This window comes from Natrix helvetica (assembly GCF_964273705.1).
Source record: "Natrix helvetica genome assembly, chromosome: 7".
Classification (NCBI taxonomy): Eukaryota; Metazoa; Chordata; class Lepidosauria; order Squamata; family Natricidae; genus Natrix; species Natrix helvetica.
Window position 1 is genome coordinate 5,177,412 of NC_138558.1, and position 22,628 is coordinate 5,200,039.

Here is a 22,628-nt window from a genome sequence, read left to right on the forward strand (position 1 = left end):
TATCAGCCTTTATCGACTGGATGTCCACAGAATTTCTTCCTATTGATCTTTTCTTCTTCTTCTTCTCCTCCTCCTCCTTCTTCTCTCTTTCTCTCTTGCTCAACTGGGAATCACGAAAGGCCACTCAAAGGACAGTCAATTGTTCAGGAGGTCAAGAGATCACTTGCAATTCACAAATAGACAGAAAGATGGAGGGAAGCAGTTTAAAAGACATTCCTCTGTGATTTTTTTTTTTTTTTTTTTTGCAACTGATGGATATTCTTAGTTTCGTTTGTGATTAGATGTGGCAGTGGATGGTGGTGTTTTTAACAAATTGTCATTTAAAGTTCAGCTCTAGGGTGATGTGGCTATCATCTTATGGACAGACAATCCTGCTAAGGCTTTCCAGGCTAACATTCCTGAATTTTAATTATTTTTAAAGAGTCTTTCCACCGACAAATAATGATTGAAAAACACTGAAAAACATTTTAGCCTTAGGCATGAAATCCGGCTGGGTGATTTTGGGTCATTCACCAGGAGACAGTGAGTTCTAGTCCTGCCTTAAGTATGAAAGCTGGCTGGGTAACTTTGGGCCAATCACAGGAGACTGTGAATTCTAGTTTTGCCCCAAGTATGAAAACTAGTTGAGTGACTTTGGGCCAATTACCAGGAGGCAGTGAGTTCTAGTCCCACCTTAAGCATCAAAGTTGTCTCTGTGACTTTGAGCCAATCACCAGGCACCTGTGAGTTCTAGTATAAATAAATTATATTTATTATTATTTGTATGGTTTTAAATTTGGTACCTGTACACCGCCCCGAGTCCCTTCGGGGAGAGGGGGCGGTCTAGAAATAAAATAAAATAAAATAAAAATAATAGTCCTCCCTCAGGCATGAAAGCTGGCTGGGTGACTTTGGGCCAGTCACTCCCTCTCAGCCCAAACCAATTCAACGGGGGGGGGGGGGAATAAAAGGTAAGTGTATTAGATATATTTGTTACCTTCAGATGTTTTTCAAAAATTATAAATGTGAGATATAAAAATTCATCAATAAATATAAAATGAAATCCTCAGCACAGCAATTGGTCTGCAACCTTGCTACGGTCAAATAATCAAAGGGTGGGAAGGGGCCCTGAAGGTCTTCTAGTCAACCCCTGTCAAAGTAAGTGTATATGGAGCTTCCCCGATATGTCTGTATTGTGGCCCGCTGGTGGCCAGCAGATCTGGCAGCAGAGTCAGACAGTGAGGAGGCTGGGGAGGAACTTGGGCCAGTCCTGGAGTCTGGGGAAGGCTCTGATGAGGGCTCTGTGTCGGAGGCAGAGAGGGGGCCAGGGCCGTCTGACAGTTATCAGCTGCCTTCAGAGTCAGACATCAGTGAGGCAGAGGAACAGCTGGAGCCTGTTCCCAGTGTGCGCATGCGCAGAGCCCCTCCCATAGGAAATATAAGAGGAGTGAAGGGGGAGGGGGCTTTTGCAGGAAACAATTCATTCCTTCGGTCGTTTCAAGAGTGGAAAGTTCTGTTTGTGACTATAAGAGAATCTGTGCCAAGTTTTGCCTTGCCCTGCGTTTAGAAACTAGTTATTTGGCAGCTCTCCAAGCGAGATAAGGTTTGTGTTGATGAATATTCCTCTGAAAGACTGTTTGCTAAGCCTTGCTGGCTGTGAATGGAAGGAATTCACAGTCCTGTAAATAAAAGGGGTTTTGCCGGGACCAAGACTCTGCTTCACGCTTTTTAAGGAAGCCTGGGTCAGAACAGTTTGGAAATGATAATTTAGTATTCCACATCCAATAAAAAAAAAAGACATCAAAATCCAAACCGATAAGAAACGAATTCTTGTGGGTGCAGATAAAAACATTATTTTTTAAAATTATCTTTCTGCCTACTCAAAGTTTGGCAGGTGGATAAAAATCTCCGCACAGTCCACCAGAAATATGTAAAACAAAAAAGAAAATCCCGTCAGTTAATTTCTAAGGAGATAGCGGACATCGCCGGTCCTACTGTTACTGTGGCAACCAACCATGACAATGTACCAGACAAGTTAATTTAGGAGCCCAACTATTTCCGAAAAGTGTTAAACAAACAGATGGATTGTGTCTTCAAACGGCTTTGGAATATTTGTACCTTTCAAAACAAAGATGTGTACGATTTGCACAAATCTTCCTCGAATGAGCAAATTTTTCCTGGGAGGATTGGGAAGCGTTCAGCAATAACAGAGTCGGAAGGGACCTTGGAGGTCTTCTAGTCCAACCCCCTGCTCAGGCAGAAAACCCTATGCCATTTCAGGCAAACGGTTGTCCAGTCTCTTCTTAAAAATAGTGGAGCACTGTTATGACCTAGGCTTCCCAAGAGCATGAAGCAAACTCCTTGTCCCAATAAAAAACTCTGTTATTAATTGACCATGAATTCTGCTCATTCAGATCCAGCAAAGTCTTTCGAGGGAGGATTTACAGTCACAGACCTTATCTGGCTTGGAGAGCTGACAGGCCAAGATCTGCAGAACTTGGCAAGGAGTCTGGGAGAGTCACGAACCAATGAAGCAAACTAATTGTCTCCTGCAAACTCCACTCCCCTTTTGCTCCTCTTTTATTCCCTCTGGGAGGGCCATTCATCGTCCACCTGTGGCCTTCCTCCCAAGTCAACCCCTGTTCTTTAGCTCTTCCCTTCGTCTGGCAGCTCTGCGCATGCGCACACTGGGAACAGGCTCCAGCTGTTCTTCTGCCTCACTGATGTCTGACTCCAAAGGCAGCTGATAACTGGCATACGGCCTTGGCCCCATCTCTGCCTCCAACACAGAGCCCTCATCAGAGCCTTCCCCAGACTCCAGGACTGGCCCAGGTTCCCCCCCAACCCTCCTCCCTGTCCAAATCTGCTGCCAGCTCACAGGTTTCAACAAGCACCCACAACTTCTGAAGTTGTGATTAATTGTCCTCACTGTCAAGTAATTCCTCCTTAGATCTAAGATTGAATATCTCCATGATAGGTTTCCATCTATTGCTTAGTAGGACTTAATAATGCTATCATATTTATCATTTTATGATTCAGGTCTGACGTTTACTTGAGAGTTACTTTCAAATCACAGATGGGCGGTTTGAGATGCTCTCCCTTGGACATCTTAAAAGTTGCCTCATCCCTTCTTTTTCCTAAATGAGAAATTGCTTTATTTTTATTTTATTTGTATTTATTCATTTAGTTTGTTGAACATGTAGCTTTAGAAATAGCTTTATGCTATTCCATCTTTGGTGGAATTGTGACAATGCAAAGAAATATTTGGGTAACATATATAATGTCAGTTAGAACAATTAACCAGTGGAACAGCTTGCCTCCAGAAGTTGTGAATGCCCCAACACTGGAAGTCTTTAAGAAGATGTTGGATAACCATTTGTCTGAAACGGTATAGGGTTTCCTGCCTAGGCAGGGGGTTGGACTAGAAGACCTCCAAGGTCCCTTCCAACTCTGCTATTGTATTGTATTGTATTGTAAATAAATATTTATTTGCATACTGTCTTTGTTGGTTTTACAAATAACCCAAGGTAGAGAACATATCCAACCCACCTTCCTCCTTCTATTTTTATCACAACAACAACCCTTTAAGGTGAGTTAAGGTGAGAGGGAGACTCACTGGCCCAAAATCACCCAGCTGGCCTTTATGACTAAGGTGGAACTAGAACTCACAGTCCTCTGGTTTCTAGCCTGGTGTCTCAAGATTCATATTTTGATACTGACGATTCTCAGAATAAATATAAAAATCAAACGAGAGACTTTTCTGGTTGAACAGACAAGGACATTGAAAAATGAAATCTGGAACTTTTGTTATTATGTCAACAAAGGACTGTGAAAGACCTTTTTTTTTTTGCAAAAAAAAAAGCCCATTCAGTGTTAGGCTACATTAACAGAGGGATGGGATCAAGATCACGTGAAGTGTTAATACCACTTTACAAGGCCTTGGTAAGGCCACACTTGGAGTACGGCATCCAGTTCTGGTCACCACGATGTAGAAAAGATGCGGAGACTCTAGAAAGAGTGCAGAGAAGAGCAACAAAGAGGATTAGGGGACTGGAGGCTAAAACATATGAAGAACAGTTGCAGGAACTAGGTATGTCTAGTTTAATGAAAAGAAGGACTAGGGGAGACATGATAGCAGTCTTCCAATCTCTTAGGGGTTGCCACAAAGAAGAGGAAGTCAAACTATTCTCCAAAGCATCCGAAAGCAGGACAAGAAGCAATGGATGGAAATTAATCAAGGAGAGAAGCAACCTAGAACCAAGCAGAAATTTCCTGACACTGAAGACAATTAATCAGTGGAACAACTTGCCTTTGCTCCAACACTGGAAGTTTTTAAGAAGAGATTGGACAAGCATTTGTCTGCAATGGTATGGGGGTTTATTGCCAGAATAGGGGGTTGGACTAGAAGACCTCCAACCTCCCTTCTAACTCTGTTATTCTCTTATTCTGAAATTCTAACATTTGGAGAAAGAACGAAGGTAGTCAGCATTCCCAGCAAAATGTTGGAGATCGTTGCAGGAGAAATATTTCCTGTTGAGAGGTTACAGAGTTGGAAAACTTCCATTTCCTTGTCTTTAGAAGAAACCCCAGTCTATAAACATATTGAATTTGGGAATTTGGCTGAAGTTCTGCCTTGTTATTTCTCCTGCTTCTTCCTCGCATATCTTCGAGGTGCGTTATTATTTATTACATTTATTTTAGGCCTCCTGCTCTCTTAGATCCCTATGAATGTTCTGTTGGGAGATATGTCCTTCTGGGTTCAGTTCCAAGTGTGGGGGGGAAAACCCTGGAAACATGGAGGCTGCTTGGAAAGATGGTTTAATGGTGGACAGGATCACATGGCTTGAGCTTCTGAACAGAAAAGGGAAATCACAGGCTTCAAAATGTTGGGTGAAGAAGAAAAAGAGGCAGATATGCTGAAAGTCCTTGGTTTTATGCCCTCTCTGGCCTTTGATCTTGATCTTGTATTCTGATTGGTTGTCCGACTCCCATGGGGCCATGCAGGGGCCACTCTCTAGGCTGTGTTTGAGTCCAAGCTTGGTTGAGCATTGCTTCTTCCCAGGTGCCCTGCGGTGAGATGGGTCAAGGGCTAATACTATCACGCCTTAATCCTGGAGCTGAGGGGGGAGACCTTTGTTATGTAGAATAGACTGGCTCAGGCCTTTTAATGGCCCATTGACAAAGGTGGGGGCTGTTAAAAGAGAATGTGTTTCCTGCCTAAAAACATGTTTCTCCATTTCTTATCCAGGGAAATATAATATTCTGCCTTTTCAATATTTCCTAGGATATTTCATTTTTCTAGGAGACGGGCGGGTTTTAACTTCCTACAGTTCCTTTACTCGTGGCACCAAAACCTCACTCCACATCATAAAAAACCTCATATTTTTTTGCCCTATTAAAATGTTCAGCCTCAGATGCACAGCTCTTGCAATCTTCTCAAAACACATGTTGGAAATTGGCAAACTTAAGTCTCATTCTTGCTAGGATAATAACTTCAATATTACTGTGACAACCCTGGGGAGAAAAAATGGTTGCTTGTAGAAATTCAATTTTGGGGGAGGGGGTCAAGGGTGGGCTCCTGCCAGCTCTAACCTCTTCTATAGAAGAGGTTCCACAAATCTACCGTGCCGTTTAGAACCGGTTCCAGCTCCCCCCGCCCCCCGTCCGCCCATCATCAAGATGAAGAGCGAGAGGAGGAATTCTGGGAGTTGAAGTCCACAAGTCTTAAAGCTGTCAAGTTTGAACACCCCTGGGGGTTTTTTCCCTAAAGGGTTAGGGGTGCAACGGTCTTGTAACTTGACAGCTTTAAGACTTGCACACTTCAATGCCAGAGTTCCTGAGCCAACATGACTGGAGGAGGAATTCTGGGAGTTGAAGTCCACAAGTCTTAAAGCTGTCAAGTTTGAACACCCCTGGTGTTTTTTTTTCTAAAGGGTTCGGGGTGCAAGGGTCTTGTAACTTGACAACTTTAAGACTTGCACACTTCAAATGCCAGAGTTCCTGAGCCAACATTTTGGTTGCTAAGCAAGAGCGTTGTTAAGTGAGTTTCATCACATTTTACAAGTTGGCCACGCCCACCCAGTCACATGGCTGGCAAGCCACTCCCATCCGGTCACATGGCCAGCAAGCCACTCCCACAAAGCAGGCCACACCTACAGAAGAGGTTCTAAAAAAAATTGAAACCCACCACTGGAGGAGGTGTATATTTAGGTATATAGGAGAGAGAGAGAGAGAGAGAGAGAAAGAGAGAATGAGGAAAAAAATCTCCTCTGTGGATTAGATTCGAACACCAACTCTTAAAACTCTGCAAGAGTGTTCAATCTTCTTCAGAGCAGCTGGAGGCCACACTAAAAAAGAAATATGGGAAGAGTATTGTCTTTGTGTTTTGCTAAGTTTAATAGCGCTAAGAAGACTGAAGTGTTTCTGAGAACAGAACTCAACCTGCAATATGATGCTTTAAAGCAGTGTTTCTCAAACTTGGCGACTTTAAGTCCTGTGGACTTCAACTCCCAGAATCCCCCAGCCAGCATAGCTGGCTGGGGAATTCTGGGAGTTGAAGTCCACAGGACTTAAAGTCGCCAAGTTTGAGAAACACTGCTTTAAAGAATAGAAGTCGAATAATGTTCTTTTGCAGTAGAAGATGTGTGCAATAGAGGGTCACCATCAGTGGTGGGTTTCAAAATGTTTTAGAACCTCTTCTGTAGGTGTGGCCTGCTTTGTGGGAGTGGCTTGCCAGCCATGTGACTGGGTGGGAGTGGCTTGCCAGCCATGTGGCTGGGTGGGCGTGGCCAACTTGTAAAATGTGGTGAAACTCACTTAACAACGCTCTTGCTTAGCAACCAAAATGTTCTGGAAGCATCTATGGAGATTCTCAATCATCCAGGTCGTGGTTGTCCCAAAGGTACTCCAGTTGTTGTCAGACCTGCAAGCCATCTTTTCTTTTTAGGTTTCAGACCTGCCACACTTTCTACTGTTTGCTTTCTACTGTGGGAAAATGGGAGGGGGAAATTGTATGGAGTTGGGTGATGTGTAGCCATAATAACATTCTTCTTAGAAAGTCAAGGTCACTTTTTGTCTCTGCACTTGGCTGGATCTGGATGGGAGGAATCTGTCTTCCTGGCAGTAGAAGATTGGGCCTGTGGGTGTTGGGGGCAGGATCTTGAACTTTCAAACTGGGTGGGGAAAATCTGGAAGCTTTCAGATTCAGGTTTTCTCAGATGTGCCAACATGACATCTCTAAATACTTTGAGGAATCACAAGCCTCAGAGTTTTATTTCGTTGGGGGTGGTTTTTTTGGAATATCACTTCTGAAGACAAGTTGTTCCACTGATCAGAGTTGGAAGGGACCTTGGAGGTCTTCTAGTCCAACCCCCTGCTTAGGCAGGAGACCCTACACCACTTCAGACAAATGGCTATCCAACAGCTTCTTAAAGACTTCCAGTGTTGGGGCATTCACAACTTCTGGAGGCAAGCTGTTCCACTGATTAATTGTTCTAACTGTCAGGAAGTTTCTCCTCAGTTCTAAGTTGCTTCTCTCCTTGATTAGTTTCCACCCATTGCTTCTTGTTCTACCCTCAGGTGCCTTGGAGAATAGTTTGACTCTCTCTTCTTTGTGGCAACCCCTGAGATATTGGAACACTACTATCATGTCTTCTCTAGTCCTTCTTTTCATTAAACGAACGCGGGAGAAGACTCCTGCATTGAGTCCCTTGGACTGCAAGGCAATCCAACCGGTCAGTCCTAGAGGAGAGCAACCCTGACTGCTCTTTCAGGAGATTTCCTGCACACAGCTTCTAGCACCCCTTCTCGGGGAAGCTGCAGTGAGTAGAGCAGGCGAGGCGTGAAAATCAGCTGGGCAGCGTAGACGGGGTGTGCTAGCCAGAGAATGAGATATGTAGGAGGGATAGTGCCAGGGTGGCTGGCCGGGGATAGCTGGTAGCCGGAGTTAGCGGTTTGCCTGAATCGGTCCTAACCAGCAGCAGCCCACCTCGGCAGCTTTGCATTTTAGGGTTCTGCGAACAGAAACCAAGTTTAGTTGATGCTGGGAAACCAGGAACAAGATGACACAAACACTCCTGCCAATAGGAAACCGAGCCACACGCAAGTGTATGTCCTACATCTGGAAAGCAGCTGGCGTGAGCGTATTGCTTTAGAGTTTTCATATTTAGCGTGACAGAAGTAAGCTGCACCGTGTATTTTGCATGCTCAGAATATTAACAGAATCGCAGAGTTGGAAGGGACCTTGGAGGTCTTCTAGTCCAACCCCCCCCCCCCCTGCTCAAGCAGGAGACCTTGGAGCATTTCAGACAAAGGGTTGTCTGGTCTCTTCTTTTAAAAACTCCAATTGCAAATCAATCCATCAATCCATCAATCCAGGCCCCGTTCTCTAACCTATCTAACAGTGTATCTGACATGATAGCAGCATTCCAGTATTTGAAGAGTTGCCCCAAAGAAGAGGGGGTCAATTTATTTTCCAAAGCAGTGAGAAGAAACAGTGGATGGAAACTAATCCAGGAGAGATTCAACCTGGAATTAAGGAAAAGCTTCCTAACAGTGAGGATAAATAACCAGTGGAACAGCATGCCACCAGAATTTGTAGGTGTTTCATCGCTGGAGGTTTTTAAAGAAAAGACTGGAAAGCCACTTGTCTGAAATTATATAGGGTCTCCTGCTTGAGCAGGGGGCTGGACTAGAAGACCTCCAAGGTCGTTTTCAGCTCTATTCTGATTGGTTGAGATAACTAGGTATATCTAGTCTAATGATGGGAAGATTTAGGGGTGACATAATAGCATCTTCCTGTACTTGAAGGGTTGTCACAGAGAAGAGGGGGGGGGGGGTGTCAATCTATTCTCCAGGGCAAGTCAGGAAGTCACAGATGGAAGATCCTTAAAGTAAAATCCCACCTAGAACTAAGGAAAACCTTGACCGGAGAACTAAGGAGAACTCTTATTCTGTTAATATTTTGTGTGAACTGAAGCTTGTGTCAGAATAGAGCAGGAAGGGAGCTTGGAGGTCTTCTAGTCCAACCCCCTGCTCAAGTAGAAGACTCTATACCAGTGTTTCTCAACCTTGGCAACTTGAAGATGTCTGGACTTCAACTCCCAGAATTCCCCAGCCAGCTGGCTGGGGAATTCTGGGAGTTGAAGTCCGGACATCTTCAAATTGCCAAGGTTGAAAAACACTGCTCTATACCATTTCAGACGAGCGACTGTCTAGTCTCTTCTTAAAAACCTCCAACGATGAAGCCCCCACAACTTCTGGTGGCAAGCTGTTCCACTGGTTAATTGTTCTCCCTGTTAGGAAGTTCCTCCTTAATTCCAAGTTGCTTCTCTCCTTGATTAGTTTCCATCCATTGCTTCTTGTCCTGCAAGGTCCCTTCCAGCTCTATCCTGATTGACTGAAGAGGCAGCAGAGACATTTTTAGGCGAGATAGATTGACAAACGAAAATAAAACGTGGCGTTATACCACCAGAAAACGTGAGCAGAACCTCAAACCGAATTCCAGGAGGCATCAACCATCAAGTTGCCATTAACTGTTCATTAGGAGGAGATAATGCCACCCCTCCTGCTGAGAAGCGAAGAGCTTTTTGGGCCGGTTTTTTTTTTCTTGCCAAGGCTTTATGAAAGATAATTTAAAGTGCCTGGTGAGAGATGGCAGTTGCAAGGCACAGTAATCTACCTTGACAGCAGTTCTTTATTTGCGAGAATTAGGAGCCGAGTTCATTAAATGAAGAGTTTTTCTCCTTTGTGGGCACCAATTTATTTTTTCAATGCTGTTGGTATTTCAAAACTTGGCCGGAGAAAATGTCAGGGCCGATACAGAGCCAGCCAAATATTTTGGATCGCAGCTCCCTTAATTCGCCTGCGATGCACACACTGATTGGGTTTATGGCAGTGATAGTTTGAAACAGTTAGGATGGCCACGTTTTATAGAATAGAATAGAATTAATAGGAATGAAATAGAATAGGATAGGATAGGATAGGATAGGATAGGATAGGATAGGATAGGATAGAATAGAATAGAATAATGAATGGAATGGAATAGAATAGAATAGAATAATGAATGAAATAGAGTAGAGTAGAATAGAATAGAATAGAATAATGAATGGAATGGAATAGAATAGAATAATGAATGGAGTAGAGTAGAATAGAATAGAATAGAATAGAATAGAATAGAATAGAATAATGAATGGAATGGAATGGAATGGAATAATGAATGAAATAGAGTAGAATAGAATAATGAATGGAATAGAATAGAATAGAATAGAATAGAATAGAATTCTTTATTGGCTAAGTGTGATTGGACACACAATGAATTTGTCTTCAGTGCAGGTAATCCTTGACTTATGACTGCGATGGAGCCCAACATTTCTGACACTAAGTGAGACAGTTGTTAAGTGAACTTTGTCCCGCTGTGCATTGTGTTTTCCGTCTGTCTTTTTGGCTCTCTAGGTTTTTCACTTGCATCCTCCTTATTTTCGAAGCTACTGGGAGTTCCTGCCATTGCAGCCCGATATGAAGTTTATAAATAAATAAATAAACGAAATATCTAAATTCAGCTTTAAATGTGAATCTAGAAGTGGATATGGGTAGTCCTTGTCTTTCGGTCACAATTCATATCAAATTTCTCCTCAGTTCTAGGTTGCTTCTCTCTTTGCTTAGTTTCCATCCGTTGCTTCTTGTCCTGCCCTCAGGTGCTTTGGAGAAGAGCTTGACTCCCTCTTCAATTTTGTTGTATTTAAGTACAATGACAATAAAGATTATACTATACTATACTATACTATACTACAGGGACGTGCGGGCAGGGGAGGCAGGGGAGGCAGAGCCTCACCTCTCTTCATGAAATAATAGTATATAATATTATATACTATATATATATATATATAATAATATTACATACATCCGTCCGGCCGCGCCCGGGAGCTGTGGAGGCAGAAATGTTGTCGGCGCTCCTGGATGACGAAGGCACGAAAGCGACTGGGGAACGACGAGAACCTTCCTGCCTCTGCTGGATTTTGCGTGCTCCTCGCGACTGCAATATGCAGTCGCGAGGAGCGCACAAAGTCCAGCAGAGGCAGGAAGGTTCTCGTCGTTCCCCAGTCGCTTTCGAGGACTGCGGAGCGCGAGCCAGCGGAGCACGCTCAGGAAGGCGTGGAATGGGATCATGTGTGCTGGAGGCTGAGGCAGCCTGAGCCTCCAGCACACGTGGTCCCATTCCCCGCCTTCCTGATGACGTCACCAGCCTCACCAGCCATAAACCTCACCGCACGTCACTGCTATACTATACTTCGTGGCAGACCCTCAAATATTGGAAGCCTGCTCTCATGTCTCCCCTGGTCCCTCTTTTCATCTAACCAGACATATCCAGTTCCAGCAATCATTCTATGCAGATAAGGTATGCAAACAGTGGCATGTTTGGGTTGGAAAGAGGTGGACTCCAAGTTCAATTATTGGATAATGACTAAATAAAATGAAGCAGCAATCACCCTGGAAAATCAGAGTTTGTTCCATGCCGTTTGTCTTCAAGGTGGTCATAACCTTGGGGCCAGGTTGCTAATGACAATGTCCAGAAAAATGAATTTCTCCAGACTAGCAGTCAAATTAAATTGTACTGGAAGTCTGACATGATCAAGAAAATCTTGGGAGGAAGAAAATAATAATAGTCTTGGTGAAAACAAGGACACACACACACACACACACACACACACAGTGCGCCTGTTGCCTGTTCAAGTGGTTTCATCAGTGACTTGTTCAATGTTTTAAAATAAACATTTGTGAGAATAAGCACAATTCCACTACTATGGCAAGGAGTACACAGATAGATGAGTTAATAGTAGTGAGATACGTTCCTTGTATCTAGGGGTGAAATTCAGCAGTTTCTGACAGGTTCTGGAGAACTGGTAGTGGAAATTTTGAGTAGTTCAGAGAACCTGCAAATACCACCTCTGGCTGGCCCCAGATTGGGGAGGGAATGGGGATTTTGCAGTATCCTTCCCCTGGAGTGGGGAGCGCATGGAGATTTTCAGGATCCTTCCCCTGGAGTGGGGAGGGAATGGAGATTTCGCAGTATCCTTCCCCTGGAGTGGGGAGGGAATGGGGATTTTGCAGTATCCTTCCCCTGGAGTGGGGAGGGAATGGGGATTTTGCAGTATCCTTCCCCTGGAGTGGGGAGGGAATGGAGATTTCGCAGTATCCTTCCCCTGGAGTGGGGAGGGAATGGAGATTTCGCAGTATCCTTCCCCTGGAGTGGGGAGGGAATGGAGATTTCGCAGTATCCTTCCCCTGGAGTGGGGAGGGAATGGGGATTTCGCAGTATCCTTTCCCTGGAGTGGGGAGGGAATGGAGATTTCGCAGTATCCTTCCCCTGGAGTGGGGAGGGAATGGGGATTTTGCAGTATCCTTCCCCTGGAGTGGGGAGGGAATGGGGATTTTGCAGTATCCTTCCCCTGGAGTGGGGAGGGAATGGAGATTTTGCAGTATCCTTCTCCTGGAGTGGGGAGGGAATGGAGATTTTGCAGTATCCTTTCCCTGGAGTGGGGAGGGCATGGAGATTTTGCAGTATCCTTTCCCTGGAGTGGGGAGGGAATGGAGATTTTGCAGTATCCTTCCCCTGGAGTGGGGAGGGAATGGAGATTTCGCAGTATCCTTCCCCTGGAGTGGGGAGGGAATGGGGATTTTGCAGTATCCTTCCCCTGGAGTGGGGAGGGAATGGAGATTTCGCAGTATCCTTCCCCTGGAGTGGGGAGGGAATGGGGATTTCGCAGTATCCTTCCCCTGGAGTGGGGAGGGAGTGGAGATTTTGCATTATCCTTCCCCTGCCACGCCCAGCAAGCCATGCCCACAGAACTAGTAGTAAAAAAAAATGAATTTCACCACTGCTTGTATCACTCAGCAACGCAGGGTCACCTTAAGTATTCTGAAGAGAAATTATTTCTGGTGGCTCAGTGTCTAAGATGCTGAGCTTGTCCATCAGAAAGGTCGGCAGTTCAGCGGTTCAAATCCCTAGCGCCACGTAACGGAGTGAGCTCCCAGCTTCTGCCAACCTAGCCGTTCGAAAGCACGTAAAAAATGCAAGTAGAAAAATAGGCACCACCTTTGGTGGGAAGGTAACAGTGTTCCGTGCACCTTTGCCGTTGAGTCACGCCGGCCACATGACCACGGAGACGTCTTCGGATGGCGCTGGCTCTTTGGCTTTGAAACAGAGATGAGCACTGCCCCCTAGAGTCAGCAACAACTAGCACGTATATGCAAGGGGAACCTTTACCTTTCATAATATCAAGTGTACTTTACTCTTTTTCAATGAGCTCAAATCCTGGTAACTTTATGGACACAACAATGACGTTTTCTTGGCAACAGCATGGAAACTGTTAGCCACTGTTTTCTTCCAGGGTGGTTTTTCAATTTATTAATCCAGGATAAAAGTCTGGGGACTCCTTGTGCCTTGCTTCCAAGCAAAATCAATTTTCATCGTGTATAATGCCAAGGATCAGGTGGAGTCAAAACAAGCGTCTCTGCTTCTGAGAAATTACTGGTAGAAGAAAGTGTTTGTAGCTCACGGCTGAACTGTGAGGGACTTGGTGCCCTCTGACCCCCGTGGTTTTCTTCCAGAGATTTCATCACCCCAGTAGGTAATATCATCAGTGCTTCGAAGGGAGTGGGGATTGTGGAGAGGAGGAGGAGGAGGAGGAGGAGGAGGAGGAGGAGGGCACTGGGGTCCTTGGTGCTCTCTGAGTTTGGTGATTTTCTTGCAGACATTTCATGACCCAACTAGGTAATAACATCAGTGCTTAAAAGGGAGTGGGGTTAGCAGGGAGGAGGGAGCGGACTGGGTCCTTGGTGCTGTCTGAGTTTGATTTGTTTTCTTGCAGACAGATCGTGACACAACTAGGTAATAATATCAGTGCTAGAAGGGAGGGAGGTTGCAGAGAGGAGAAGGAGAAGAAGATGAAGAAGAAGGAAGGAGGAGGAGGAGGAGGAAGAACGAGGAGGAGGAGGGGGAAGAAGAAGAAGGAAAAGGAGGAGGAGGAAGAGAAGGAGGAGGAGGAGAAGAAGGAAAAGGAGGAGGAGGAAGGGAGAAGAGGAAGAGGAACAAGAGGAAGAAGAAGAGGAGGTGGAGGAGGAAGGGAGAAGAGGAAGATGAAGAGGAGGTAGGGAAGAAGAAGAAGGAAGAAGAAGAGGGAGAAGAAGAGGAGGAGGAGGACTAAATGGAAAAGAAATGCGATCACCCATCTACAGTAATATTCAAATGCATTCTAATAACGGGCAACTGGAAAGGGAACTGCAGAAGCAAATCTCTCCTTTTTTGCTATCAATTATTTGGATACTTCAACGGGGCTCCCTTTTTCCTCTCGCGGAAGTTCCTGACTTCAATCTTCCGGGACCATCCTGGACAGGGGCTCCTCAGACATCCGAGCGGAGGGAGCTTCTTTAAGCCCTGGATAAGACAACTTTGCATCCGAAAATCCAAAGGGAAGGTGCATTATCCAATCAGGGGCCCTTCAGGATAGGGGTTCTCTGCCCAATTTGTGAGTGCTACCTTAAATAGCCCACCGGAGTCTAAAAAGTAACCTCTCTCCCCGTTATGCCAGCAGTGAGAGGAAGCTCTGTGTGCTGCAGTTCCAATTGGATTAAAAATGACTAATTACAGAAAGACTGTGATCCTGAAAATGGGTTCTCTCGTTGAATGGTGCCCACACTGTGTATGTAGGTTGGATGAACGCAAAAGTGTAAATGGATGCATCCCATTTCTGCAAAGCGAAAGGGACCCAGATATATGCAGGCAAGTCCTCAAGGTACAGCAGGGGGAAGTTCTCTGAAGTCTGTTACCACTTGGCTTGTAAGCCCCACTGCCTTCCAGCGCTGAGGATGTTACTAGTTAGGGTAATGAAACGTCTGCAAGAAAACAAGCCAGCTCAGAGAACATCAAGGACCTCACAGTTGTCCTCCTCCTCCTATCCCACTTACCCCACTCGCTTTTAGCAGTGATTATGTTACCTAGTTTGGTAATGAGATGTCTGCAAGAAAACAAGCAAGCTCAGAGAGCACCAAGGACCCCACAGTCCTCCTCCTCCTCCTCCTCTTCTCCACTCCACTCCACAAATCCCACTCCCTTCTAGCACTGATGACGTTACCTAGTTAGGGTAATGAAACGTCTGCAAGAAAACAAGCAAGCTCATAGAACATCAAACACCCCACAGTTCTCCTCCTCCTCCTCCTCCTCCTCCTCCTCCTCCTCCTCCTCCTCCTCCTCCTCCTCCTCCTCCTCCTCCTCCTCCTCCTCCTCCTCTCCACTTACCCCACTCGCTTCTAGCAGTGATTATGTTACCTAGTTTGGTAATGAGATGTCTGCAAGAAAACAACACACAGTCCTCCTCCTCCTCTTCCTCTTCCCCACTCCACAAATCCCACTCCCTTCTAGCAGTGATGATGTTACCTAGTTGGATCATGAAATGTCTGTACGAAAATAAGCAAGCTCAGAGAGCACCAAGGACCCCACACTTCTCCTCCTCTTCCTCCTTTTTACTCTGCTTAAAAAAAAGGGGGGGGGGAATCTAAGCTATGAAGGACATTGTTCATTATACTTTGGAGAGAGAGAAAAAAGTCAGTGCAATCATCACCAACTCTGCAACTGCTTGTTTAATACCAAACGACAGTGATAAAATAATTAATTCCACCGTGGTCTGTAGGGTAATTGAAAATGCTGCAAGCTTAAATGCTAATTGTCCTTGTAGATGCTCCTCATCAGAAGCTCGCCGTGGTATCAAGTTTGGGTTTGGAAGGAAGGCACGTTGCAGTCCGTGGTGGCGTGCGGAAAAAAAAACCAACGGTCTGAAAAAAGTGCTTCACAGCTCACTTAGTACACGATGTGTGTATTTACACGGAGAATGGTTTTTCTGCTCTAGAAATGAACCGAAGCTATTTTGTCACTTTTCAGCATTCTGGATCCAGGTTTTGACTTGCTCTGTTGAATGCAGCTTTACTGTACAGGAAGTCCTCGGTTTGCAACCTTTCATTTAATGAATGTCTATGGCAGGGGTGTCCAAACTTGAGAACTTTAAGGCTTGTGGACTTCAACTCCCGGAATTCCCCAGCCAGCATGGCTGGCTGGGGAATTCCGGGAGTTGAAGTCCACAAGCCTTAAAGTTCCCAAGTTTGGACACCCCTGGTCTATGGAGATTCTCAGTCATCCAGGTCAGGGTTGTCCCAAATCTGTATTCTGTTGCCTTTGGTTGTCTGTTGTTTTTCAAAAGACAACTGGACCTTTCTTAGTTTTTCCTTGAAGACGTTTTCGCTTCTCATCCAAGAAGCTTCTTCAGTTTTCCAGGGCTAGAAGGGACCTAATGTCAACTCATAAAGTTGCCAGGGTGAGGAAAGGAGGGGAGTTGCATTGTGGGTGCGGGCGTGCTACAGCGTGTGTGTACACACACACACACACTTTCGCCACGCGACAACAAAAAGCTTAGCCATCCCCGCCCTATACCATCTCCAATCTCATCTTAAAGACTTCCAGGGATGGAACACCCACAACTTCTGGAGGCAAGTCGTTCCACTGATCGGTTGTTCTAACTATCAGGAAGTTTCTTCTTATTTCTAGGTTGCTTCTCTCCTTGATTAGTTTCCACCCGTTGCTTCTTGTCCTGCCCTCAGGTCCTTGGGAGAATAGCTTGACTCCCTCTTCTTTGGGGCAGCCCCTGAGATATTGGAACATTGCTATCATGCCGTTTCGAGGTCACGTCTTCCATATTTTATCATGGAAATGTCTAAACCACCCTTTTTAATTCTGGGATACAACCTAGAATTTCTTGCAAATCGAGGCTATTTGCTCCCCCAGTGGGACAGGGACAGATTTATGCAATGGGCAACCCACATCTGAATATTCATGTCTGTTTTCCAGCAGTGTTATCCTCTAGCAGCAGGATCTGGGTTGACGGATGTATGGCAGTGTCCTAAGTATAAATTAGCAGATGAGGCAGGTCTGTTCTACTTAACTTTCTACCTCTGGGGAAAGATTTCTGCTCTGGAAAATGTTCACGCTGTTTTTTTAAATTAAAAATCTGCAGGAAAAATAGTTGGATCAGATTCAAGGTTAAGTGGGGGCGGGGGGACGACTGCATTTGCTAAAATATTCAAGATGACCAAGGAGTGACCTATACTCTGATCTGGATTAACATCATCAGTTGTTCCCTTAAGAGTGAAGGTTTATGGTATAATTGGCTAGAGGAAAGGTGATGGGGAGTAGGAAAGCAATAAAGAAAAGAAAAAAAGATCAAGAAACTACAAAACAAATGCAGAACCAGAGAATGAATAAGAGGTGAAAATACAAAATAGACTGTAGACAAAAATAATAGGAAATAAAAGACATAGCCTCTATTTGGGCATATCAGGTGCTTTGACATAACACTTAATCATTTCCTTGGCTCAGCTGATAAGGGAGGAGAGATTGTGGCTTAGAGGCTAATACAACTGCCAAACATGTAAAAACAGCCCAGGTTCGTATCCCAGTAAGGGTATGGCTAACTGATGAGGGCTAAATAGCTTGAAATAGATCTATACTAGTCTCCCTTTATTTATTTATCAGCACAAATGCAACACAAAAAAGAGAGATATAGTTATATAAGATTTACATGTACAGATAAAGGAAGCGCAATGGATATGTAAAAGAAGTACAATGGGTTGCAAACATGTTATATTTGTATAAAGATTTTTTTTAAAAAAATTAAAAAAGAGTGAAGATTTATTTTATTTTTTCCCCTCATAGCACTTCCTGGGCTGCTCATGGAACTGTGCAGTTTGCAGGGCTCCATGGTCATTCCAGGAAATGTCAGTGAACAAAACTCTTGCTCCAAGTGTGCTTGAAATGAATAAAAAGTGACACCCATAAAATGTTACCACATTATAAAAAAGAGGTTGAAACTCCAGAAAGAGTGCAGAGAAGAGCAACAAAGATGATGAGGGGACTGGAGGTAAAAACATACGATGAACGGTTGTAGGAACTGGGCATGGCTAGTCTAGTGAAGAGAAGGACCAGGGGAGACATGATAGCAGTCTTCCAATATTTGAGGGGCTGCCGCAGAGAGGAAGAGGTCAAGCTATTCTCCAAAGCACCTGAAGGCCAGACAAGGAATAAAGGATGGAAACGAATCATGGAGAGATTCAACCTGGAAATAAGGAGGAATTTTCTGACAGTGAGAACAATCCACCCATGGAACAGAAGTTGCCTTTAGAAGTTGTGGGAGCTTCATCACTGGAAGCTTTCAAGAAGAGATCAGACTGCCACCTGTCAGAAATAGTGTAGTGGGCAGGGGGTTGGACTAGATCATCTACAAGGTCACTCCAATTCTGTTATTCTGTTACTAGCTGGATATCAGTGCTTTGCAATGAAACTATGTGATTGAGCAATGCAGGAAAAATCCGGTTCACTCCAGTTCTGCTTGCTTGGTGAGTGAAACACATAATGGAATATCACTCCCGCTGACTTGAGTCTGGAAGCAGTTCCATAGGAGGAAAGGCATAGACATTTTGGTGGGGTACCGAGATTTAGTAATGTAAGGAGCCCCAGACTGCTCCTGAGGGAAGGAGTGGAACAGCTGCAAGTTTGAACTGAGGTAACAGAATGTTATGCAACCGGCAGTTGGAACAGAATTCTTTTTAGGTGGGAAGGGGAAGTAGAATATCTAACTCCTTAGCATTAGAGCATGTTAATATAAGGCAACTGGCAGTTGGAACAGAGTTCTTTTCAGGTGGGGAAGGGAAGTAGAACTCCTTAGCATCAAAGCGTATTAATTACTGTATAGGAAATACTAATGATCTGACAGTCATTTTGAAAAAATCCTTTCTTAACAAGTACCTAGAAGCAAAGAGGAACATACGTGCCAAATTTCAAGTTTGTAGAATTTACGGTTCTGGAGATTTCGTGATGAGTGAGTGGTATTTGGCTTTTATAGAGAGAGAAGATAGATTCTATATAGAAAATAAGTTTAACCTTTTTCTACCTCTTACCAGAGATACTTTCCAAGGACCAGACAATATTGCAGGATGATGATTATTTATTTACTTTTTTGCAACTACCATTTATGCTTCCCTGGTTCTGCTAGCAGTGAAATAATCAAGTTAGCTCACCGGAGGGTTCCTGCTCCAGAGCTTTAACTCCTAATAAAAAGACCCTTGGAAGGAAAGCAGCCATAAAAACAAAAAACTCTTAGGAATTAACTACCATATTTTTCAGAACATAAGACACACTTGTTTCCCTCAAAATAGAGGGTGAAAATCTGGGGGTGTCTTATATAATGAATACAGTATTTTTGGCCTCCTGAAACCCCACCCCCTTTGCAAAAATGGCCATGCATAGCCTTTAGGAGGCTTCCAGAGTGCTCCTGGGGGCTGGAGAAGGCAAAAATGAGTGGAAAATGGGCCATTTTTTCTCATTTTTGCCCTTGCAGCCCCCAGGAGCACTTTATAGCCTGCTAAAGGCTATGCATGCCATATTTATTTTACAAAAAACGGGCCCTTTTTGGGAGGTCTGCAGAGCGCAAAAACTTTTTTTAATTTGCCTCTTCAAAATCTTGGAGCATCTTATACTCTGAAAAATACGGTAACCGCTTAACGTTCGTTATTCCAACTTCAGTGTGCAAAGTTTCCCTGCTGTGTGGGATTTTCGCGAGTTGTATTCAGGACGAGAGCCGGGATGCCTGGTTGGAGAAAGCTACTTTCAAGTTACGTCTCCGCAGAAGATCCCCTTTTTGTGTCACTCCGCCCAACTCCAACTTTGAAGGGAAGTTCTACCTAGTGGATCAAAAGCGATGCGAAGTCCTTGAAAAGACGGTTTGAGTGCTGTGGCTTCGGTTGGGAGGCATTAAGATACTTTAGGGCTGCAAAGAATGGAGGAGGGAGAAGGATATGAAATTTCAGCTTTTCCTTTTTAGAACGCGGAATGATAGTTCCCGGGGGTGGATGGGAGAGCGCAATTCTTGCTTTAGGCATCCCTATAAATACTGCAAATTGCCATTACGCCTTATTAATGTGCAGCTATAGTGACCCCTAAGGGTTAATCAATAATGCCAAGGTGTTTATGCAGCTTCAATTTTGGACATATTTCATGGCCCACCTACTCTTCTTGGCAAGATCGAGGTGGAGGGATAACTGGCAACCAGTAATTAAAAGGCAGTTAAGTTGTTCATCAGATGCCCAGAGGATGTTGGTTTATATGGGCTATGTTTAGCTGAGAAACGAAAAGTGGGTTTGCTGCACTGAACAAACCCTGGTTTGTTAAAACTCTAAACCGCTGCTTGGTTTCACATGTCCCAAACAGAATAACAGAGTTGGAAGGGACCTTGGAGGTCTTCTAGTCCAACCCCCTGCTCAGGCAGGAAGCCCTACACCAGTTATGGCTAAGCTTTTCCCTATCCTGTGCCAAAAGCGGGAGAGCACAGCATATATGCGGACGTGCTCACACTCATAATACTATGCGTGCAATCCCCCATGCACATGCATGCATGACCCCCCCCATGGACATGCACATGCGCCCCCTCCGTCCCCACACTTTTGGCATGCAATGGACCCGTTTTTCGCTCTCACCAGGCTCCAGAGGCTTTCTAGGAGCCTGGGGAAGACAAAAATGGCCTCCCTCACACCGTTCCCCCCTGGAGGCCCTTCGTAGGCTTCAGGAGGCTTCCCTGAAGGCTCCGGAGGGTGAAAAATGGCCCTATGGGCAAACTGGAAGTCTGTTCCTGAACTTCCGGTTTGGGTTTTGGGTGGTTTTTCGTCCTCCGGAGACTTCAGGGAAGCCTCCGGGAGGTGAAAAAGGGCTGAAAAAGAAGGCCGAAGTCAGCTGGCCAGCGCACACATGCACACTGGAGCTGGCAGGGCAACACCTTGCGCGCCCTAACAAATGGCTCCACATGCCACCTGTGGCACATGTGCCGTAGGTTTGCCTCAGCCCTGCACCATTTCAGACAAATGGTTGTCCAGTCTCTAAGCAATAGCATTTAGCAATAGCAATAGCACTAAGACCAGGTGTCAAACTCAAGGCCTGGGGGCTGGATCTGGCCCACGGGATGCTTGGATTTCCCCCCCCCTCCCAGGCCCGCCCTGGAAACAGCGAAGGATCGCAGAAGGCCTGCAATACCTCTGCCACTGAAAATGGCTGGTGACTTTGGGCCTACCCAGGGTCCATTTTCTGCTGCAATGGCCTCCTGCAGCCCTCTGCTAGCAAAAATGGACCCCAGGTGGGGCTCCCTAAGCTTTATTTTCCCTGGCAAAGGGATGCAGGAGGCCAACGCAGCCAAAAATGGAGCGTTGATGAGTGACATTGAGCTGGCCACGCCCACCCTGACCATGTTCCCAGCTGCACACATACACACGGCCCTACAAGGTCAAACACAACCCTGATGCGGTCCTCAATGAAATTGAGTTTGACACCCTTGACGTAGACTTATATACTGCTTCATAATGCTTTACAGCCCTCTCTAAGCAGTTCACAGAACCATATTATCAGAGTTGCATTTCCGAGCCAGATGTTGGTTAAAGTTAAAGCTTCTTAAAAAACCTCCAGTGATGCAGCACCCGTAACTTCTGGAGGCAAGTCGTTCCACTGATTAATTGTTCTCCCTGTCAGGGAACTTATTCTAAATTCTAGGTTGCTTCTCTCCTTGATTAGTTCCCATCCATTGCTGCTGCTTCTGCCTTTGGGTGCCTTGGAGAATAGTTTGACTCCTCTTTTTGGGGGCAGCCTCTGAGAGATTGGAACACTGCTATCACGTCACCCCTAGTCCTTCTTTTCATTCAACTAGACATACCCAGTTCCAGCAACTGCTCTTCATATATTTTTCCTCCAGTTCAGTGGTGGGTTTCAAAAATTTTTAGAACCTCTTCTGTAGGTGTGGCCTGCTTTGTGGGAGTGGCTTGCTGGCCATGTGACCAAGCGGGAGTGACTTGCCAGCCATGTGACCAGGTGGGTGTGGCTTGCCAGCCATGTTACCGAGTGGGAGTGGCTTGGCAGTCATGTGACTGGGTGGGCGTGGCCAACTTGTAAAATGTGGTGAAACTCACTTAACAACGCTCTTGCTTAGCAACCAAAATGTTGGCTCAGGAACCCTGGCATTGAAGCACGCAAGTCTTAAAGCTGTCAAGTTACAAGATCCTTGCACCCCTAACCCTTTAGAAAAAAAAAACCCAGGGGTGTTCAAACTTGACAGCTTTAAGACTTGTGGACTTCAACTCCCAGAATTCCTCCTCTCGCTCTTCATCTTGATGATGTGCGGACGGGCGGGGGGAGGGAGCAGGAACCGGTTCTAAACTGTAGATTTGTGGAACCTCTTCTATAGAAGAGCTTAGAACTGGCAGGACCCCCCTCCTGCTCCAGTTCCTTAATAATCTTCATTGCTCTTCTCTGCACTCTTTCTAGAGTCTTAACACCTTTTTTTTAATGTCGTGGCGACCAAACAATATTTTTTTTATTATTCCCAGAGTCCATCATTGCTGGGCTAAGTGCATCATAAGCCAGTGTCTACAAGTCACTCTTGCCGGCTTCATATAATATGCTAGGCACAAGCAAACCAATCATATTAGCATATTATTGGAGTTGCATCTCCTAGCCAGATGTTGGCGGAAGTTAAATCTGCATTCGCTTCTTTAATTTTTCCAAAATTAGC